This window comes from Corvus brachyrhynchos, unplaced genomic scaffold, assembly GCF_000691975.1.
Source record: "Corvus brachyrhynchos isolate BGI_N302 unplaced genomic scaffold, ASM69197v1 scaffold68, whole genome shotgun sequence".
Taxonomy (NCBI): domain Eukaryota; kingdom Metazoa; phylum Chordata; class Aves; order Passeriformes; family Corvidae; genus Corvus; species Corvus brachyrhynchos.
The window spans coordinates 2188023-2194981 of NW_008240039.1; the positions used below are offsets into that span (position 1 = coordinate 2188023).

The following is a 6959-nucleotide window of genomic DNA, read 5'->3' on the forward strand; positions in this document are numbered from 1 at the left end:
CCGGGCGCGGCTGTGGGGATGGAGGAGGGACGGCGGCGAGCGCAGCGCTGGGATTGTGACTCTGGGGATCCTCGGCTCTGCCTTCTCGCTGAGGTACGTGCCGGGATTTTCACAGTTTTTCCTCTCTGGATGGGGCAGCTGGAAGCGGCCGGGGTGGTTCCGGCCCCTTTGGCCGGGGTGGTTCTGATCCTTTTCAGCCGGGGTGGTTGTGACCCCTTCAGCCGGGGTGGTTCTGATCCTTTTCAGCCGGGGTGGTTCTGACCCCTTCAGCCCGGGTGGTTCTCATCTCTTCAGCCCGTGTGGTTCTGATCCCTTCAGCCGGGGTGGTTCTGATCCCTTTAGCCGGGATTGAGGCCGCGCCCGCTCCCTGCTGCTGCTGCTGCTCCCGCTCCATTCGTATTTTCCTGGTTGCTCTGGAGGGTGGGAACACCCGTCCTGTTCCCCAACAGGTACTGCAGGTAAGGCCTGGCTGGCTGAGGTGAGGGCGGTGATTCCTGCCGGGAGTTTCGTGTCCCTGGAGCGTGTGGGGAAGGCAGCTCGGAGCTCAGGCACATGTGGCTTTTTCTCTGCTGTGTTTCTGTGTTTGCAGTCTGCCTGAATGGAGGCAGAAAGGGCCAGACTAAACCCAGAATAAACCCAGAGAAGTTGGTGCAGCTGCGCTGGAGGTGTTTGATCTCATTTCACCGCCCGTGCTCAGCTGCAGAATTACTTTCTGAATGTCACAAATTCTGATTTCTACCTCACTGAGAAGCAAGTGAGCCCTGGCTCACCTTCATGGAGGTCACTTGAGCTTGGCTTTACTGCTCAACCTTCTCTCTTTTTGGCTAGGAGCCTCATGACATCCTCTGCACTTCTCTGTTGCCATAGGGGGAGTGTATTTGGCTCAAATGAGATAGCATTTTTATTTCTCCTCTGTTTAGCAAGTCCACAGTTTCCTGAAACTGCTTGCTACAAAGAATGATGCAGTTCATCCTTCTAGGACCTTCCTCCGTGCTTGATTACCTGTTGAATTTTTCATTCATGGTTTCAGGATCTGGAGGAGTGAATTGTCAAGGGATGCAGCTCCTGTAAATAACCCACATCCCCCATTTTTATGATGGGAGTGATGCTGTGTGATAAGCAGATAATGGAGATGAGGAAGGGGAAGCTTCCACAGCCTTGGCAGAGTTGGAGAAGTTCTTGCTCTGTTTTGAGCTTTGCTTTCTGCTCAGAGTTGTAGGTGTCTAGGTTTGTGTCTGGAGCAGGTGACATCTTTTGGGCACGTGATGGTTCCTTTAAAAAGTTCTTTTTTAACTTACAGGGCAGTAGGTTGGGTATCAGGTATCACTGTAGTCTCAGCTCTAGCACTGATGTATCTTCAGTACCGTATGCCTGTTTTCAGACTGATTTAATTCTGTGCTGGAAGGACAGGAGCTCCTTTAGGATGCCTGCAGCATTATTAACAAATAGCTTCCCCGCTGTCATTTAACAGCATCACCACTGGCTCTGTTTTATTGAAGAGTTAATTCCCTTTTTAGGCTTCTGAAAGGTAAATGTGTTTCCCATCCCTTCCTCTTTGCACAGCACAGCTCTGTGAGTCACTGCCATGAGAAGGAGCTTCATATTTGTGTGATATTTGGCTCGGCTCAATTCTCTGCTTCTTCTGATATTGCTGTATAGCATCGTATGTTTTGACATTTATTTTGAGTGCATGTTTGGAACTCTGTGGCTGCGAAAATCCTGTGCCAAATTCGTGTATGAGGAATCTGTTACTCTCCTGCTTTGGTCTGCAATGGCCACTGCTGGGATTGTTTGGAAGAACTGGGATGCTGTGCACAACCCTTGTCCACTAAAACTTTGTCAAATGTCTGGAAAACTGCAAAAAACTGTGGAAGTACTGTGAGTGCGGTGGTTGCAGTTGTCTCCTTCCCTGTTTCTTGGGAAGGGGTATGTCCGTGGCTTTTTAAGCTGCCTTGATCAAGAATTGGGTGGCTCCAGGAGCACGGGATGCTCAGAGCTGTGGCTGCTGCCTCAGAAACGAGCTCATCTCCTGCCTTGTGTTTGTGTAGGTCTGATTCTGTTGCTCACAGAGGCTGGTCCTGGTGGTTTCTCTGGAGTTGAAGGCTTTCTCCAACCTAGTTCAGCTCTCTGAGGTCGTGTTGTCCCTGCCTGTTCCCATCAAATCTGTTTGCCTTGCTCATCATCTCTGCTACAGAAGTGCTCCTGGGCTCTGGCAGGATTCAGGGCTGTGCTGAATGTGACCGTGCCACTCACAGCAGCATTGATCCTGCCCTTCCCATTCCAGTTGCTGTTTTCCAGGGATAGAATGGAGAGTCCTGTTTGAGTTCTGGTTGTTTTTCAGGGATTCTAATTCATGGCTTATCAAGGGCATTTCTGGAGGGGCCAGAATTGTTATACAGTGTCCTCAGAAGGAGACCAACACACCTCTCCATCCACTCTCCCTGGAAGCTCTGATGGGAGAGAGATCATTGAATTCTCCTTAAACAAAGAGAAAGTGGGGTCTGTTGTTTCTTGGGAGACTTGCAGAATTTAAGTATTTCTTTTACCTCTGTACTAGTGTTTGAAATTTCCAAGAGTACAGAAGAAGTCTTCCAGCATTTAGACTGGAAAGTGTCATCAGCAAAGTTACGTGTGTGCTGGCAGGACATCAGTGGCTTGGCCTTAGACCTTGATCCACATTCCCTGATGGGACCCCAAGGAAATTAGGGGTGCATGCTGGATCAGGGGTTGAAACTTCCTTCTTTTCCTGTGACCAGGAAAACAGAACTTGGAGTTGGGATGTGTGAGCTTTGTTCCTGCCTCTGCCACCAATCCCACATGTACCTACGGCTCCATTTCCCATCTGCAGAGTGCTGTTGCGTTCTCCAGAGTACCCAGAGCACAAAGATAACATCAGGCCTTGCAAAATGCACAGACCTGGAGGTGAATGATGGACGTGCTGACCCTAAACCTTGGTTGAGTAAGGAAGGCAGCAGCTCCTCCTCACTTTGTTCTGCTCCCACACGCCTGCCTGGCCAAAGGCATGTCAGGAGAGATTAGACTTAAACCTTCTGATCTGCTTTCAGAGCTCAGAATGGGCAGGTTCCAGGCTGAAAGCAGGCAGGAGCACAGTGCTGACCGTTCTGGAAGCCTGAAGGGGAATCTCAAGTTGGTAGGATGAGCTATCAAGGCTCATCAGGGATCCAGCAGGTTTCATGCTCCAGCTCCCTCTGTGCCAGGCTGAAGGAGCTGCTTTTCATTTGGAAAAATTGGAGGAGGTTGTGTTCCTAACTCAGAGGATTTGTTAATCCCATTGTAGCACCTCTGCTGAGGGTCCCAGAATCTTAAATACCTGTGAGCAGCCCTATCCCAAAGTCACAGCTCTGTGTTTCCTCAGCCCCACTTTTCAGCCACCTCTCAGGACATCAGAGTTAATTCCTCTTGATTTTTTTCACTCCTGCAGTAAACCAGGATTTTGATTTTGAATGACTTCTGGGGACACTTACTGCCTGTCTGGACAGGCAAGGCAGTCGTGTCATTAGATTGGAGGTTTATGAACTTTTAAGTGCTCCAACTCAGATTTTAATGGTAAATAGGAGTTGATAGCTGGTGTGAGAGAGATGCAGACCTGAGCTTTACCCAGGCTCCACACCATCAGCTCTGGGCCAGATGGTCTTGCCTCTGAGAAATATATTAGAGCAATGTCAAGGAAGAGCACAGTTGAAATCTGCTGCCAAGACAGATTTCTCACTGCTGGAATATGTTTCTGTCTGATCCTCTATTTCTAGATGATTGAAAATAGTTCTGGAAGGGATTTTGCTGAGGCCACCTAGTCCATCCTTTTCCACAAGGCATGATAAAGTACACTGAAACCCTTCCTGGTGGGTCTGTTAAGCTTGTTCTTTAAGCAGTGGAGATTTTCCAGCTGCCCTGGGTGGGTTTTATTTCACTTTATTAAACTTTTTTTTTTAATATTGTGGCTTTTGTCACTGTTCTGGGCACAGAAACAAGGGATGCAGGTGGTTGATAATTGACCTCTTAAACTCAAGAGCCAGAAAAGTGATGGTGGTTCCTGGCAGGAGATGGAAGAGGAATCACTCAATGCAATCATATTGAGGTTTTGTTTGTTTTCCACAGAGATCTTCCATGGAGGGCATGGGAAAGTTAAAATACCATTTAAATGTTAAATTTCAAGTTAAAATACCATTCTCCCATTTTTTTCTATGCAAAGACCTTCATTCAAACTTTGCAAATAATTGCTTTTTTCCTTAAACAACATTACCTAGTGGTTGCGTGTGTGGGCAGGGAGTATTTGTTTTTGCTGTAGAGCAATGTAAATTTAACTCTGAGATCTGCTATTGAGGAAAAAGTGGATTCTCATCAGCTACTGAGCTTTTTCAAGGCTCCAGGCTCAGATCTGCAAACTGTCGGCTCCAATTAAAGCAAATGGCTGGAGCTGTTTTTTCTCCCTCCTGGAAAGAACACAGTTCATCAAAAGCCAGAAGGAAATTTTATTGGGCTCATGAGCAATTATCTCATGGGATGTAATAAGAGAGATCCACGAGATGCCCAGTGTGAACTTTCACTTGTAATCACTTTTATTTCTCCACTGGGCAGACAAGCACTGATCTCAGCAGTTTGAAGCCTGAAGTTTTCCTGTGGAGTAGAAGCTGTTGGAGGGAACTTGTGCTTTTGTAGGGTTTGATTGATGTTGACGTAGAAATGTGAATTTTGAGCATCCCTGACCTGGCAAAAGATATTCCACCTTTCTGTGTGGGGTGGGTTAACCCTGGCAGGCAGCTCCCTTCTGCCACAGTGGGACAGGGAACAGGACTGGAAGGGTAAAATTAAGGAAGCAGGACTTCCTCAGGTGCAAGGATTGCTTGGGAAGGCAAAGAGACTCCAAACACTCCCCTTTGCTCTTTCTTGCCTCAGTTTTTATTGCTGAGCGTGTCCCTGTGGTCACTCAGGGTCAGCTGCCCTGGCTGCTCCCTCCCAAATTCCTGTGCACCCTCAGCCTCAGTGGGAAAACCAGAAAAGGCTTTGGTTGTTCCGCCCAGCTCAAACCCCCCAGTGTTGTCAACACTGCTTTGGTCACAGATCCAAACCAGAGCACCAGACAAGCTGCAGTGAAGGAAATGAAGTCAATCCCAGCCAAACCCAGTACCCCGTGGAGTGCCACGGCTTCTGGTGGTGGCAGCCTGTGCCAGCTGTTTAGTTTTGGTTTATGGTGGTGTTTCCTGAAGGTGGTGTTTGCATTACTGTGTTTTAAAGCAAATATTGACCATTGTGCAATCCAGTTTGTTTCATGGTTTAGTCCTTCAGTTAGCACGGAGCTGATTCATGAAAAACACTGTGCTGTGTCTTTGCTCCTGGGTGATCACTGTCACTTTCTTTTTAATTAATTTTGTTACTCACTGCTGACAAAAAGCCCTTTTCAGTCCACGGATCTCAGTGACAAAGCCAGTTTGGGTTTTGTGCAGATGAGTGTGATGTTTTTGGAGCAGGTTCAGTTTTCTGTGCCTGTTGTCATCACAGTGGGGTTGAAATTTGAGTTAAATTGAAGGTTCAAGGCCAACTCAGTTCAGTTTTTGTGTCCACTGCAGCTTTTGGGTCCTGCCATACTCACACATAATAAACCCAAAATTTAAGATGTGTAACTTCCCTCTAATTTCTTCCACTTTTAGGATTTATTCTGAGGTTGTTTGCCATTTTTTAGGAAACCAGAATGCTGGAATCAAGAGTTTGCACAAAACTACTGCTCCTGAATATGAATAAATTTGTCTAAAGGTGCCTCCTTTAGACCTGCATCCTTAAACAAGGTGAAGGAATAGGTGGAAAAGCAGAGTGAGAACCACTGAAACGTTGCTGAAAGGGAAAGGAACAACTCGGCGCCAGAACACAAGCGGCGTAAAATGGAATGTAAAATTCAGTTTGGGCAAAACAGATCAATGGGCTGGCATTTGTAAAGGCCAAGTGTTGATTGCAGAGATAAAATGCTCGGTGGGGACTCTGAGCCTGGCTGGTTATTTTTAGCATTTCCTCCCTGTGTGTCAGGATGTGCCTGTGCCTGCTCCCGTACGGTGACGCTGAAACGACAAGATATTAATCCCTGAGCAAAGGCCTATTAATCACCTGCTTTATTCTGTTTATGTAATAAGGTTAAATATACTCTGGGAGCAGGTGAGGTTTGGGCCCTGGGAATGATTTCACCTCACCTTTTTTTTTTTTGATTGATTGGTTTCGCCAGTGGCAGCTGCCCCATATCCGATTTTTTAATTTCAGCTCAGACTGATTTATCAGTAGAATGGGTTCCTTGATCTGCTGTTGGTATTTAAGCCACAAAAACAGCATCTGCTCCTCTCTCACTCCCTCCCCTGTGCCAGTGATGCCATTTTGCAAAATTTTAGACTAAACAAAATTCCTGACTGCACAAGGAGAAGGGAAGAAAAGTGTCACCGAGGCCTTGTGGCTTCTCAGGGGAAATATAATGGAATTCCAGACTGGTTTGGGTTGGAAAGGACATTAAAGCCCATCCCATTCTACCCCCTGCCATGGGCAGGGACACCTTCCACTATCCCAGGTTTCTCCAAGCCCCATCCAGCCTGGCCTTGGACACTTCCAGGGATGGGGCAGCCACAGCTTCTCTGCTGCAAGGCGCTGTCCATCTGGTGGTGGGATAAAAATATTGATTTCCTGTGTGTTCTACTGGTTTTCTGCTCTGTTTTCATCTAATAGTGACTATATTTGTGGGAATTTAAGGTTTTAGGCATGGATGCTAACCTTGGTAATAAACTTATCCCGCTGTTAAGCCTTGAGCAGAGGTATTTGATCCTAGTTATTAAAGAATATAAAAGTATTTATTTCTGTTTTGTAGGTAGGAAAACAGGTAGGGAACAACAGTTGGTGTAGGTGAGCTCTGGGCAGCCACTGAGCTGTGAAAGTTGTGTCAGGAAAGGGGGAAAACCCTGCAGAGGCTT

At 46.9% G+C, this 6959-nt stretch overlaps 1 protein-coding gene across 2 annotated transcripts in view; it reads left to right on the top strand.

Moving 5' to 3' along the window:
* The first annotated feature begins 6 nt into the window (after positions 1–6).
* The window catches only part of MIB2 (mindbomb E3 ubiquitin protein ligase 2), a 39308-nt gene continuing 32355 nt past the window's right edge, over positions 7–6959 (top strand). For both annotated transcript variants that reach the window (XM_017744051.1, XM_017744052.1), the window contains exon 1: positions 7–93. The gene's annotated coding sequence lies outside the window, so the exon portion shown is untranslated. The remainder of the gene's footprint in view (positions 94–6959) is intronic.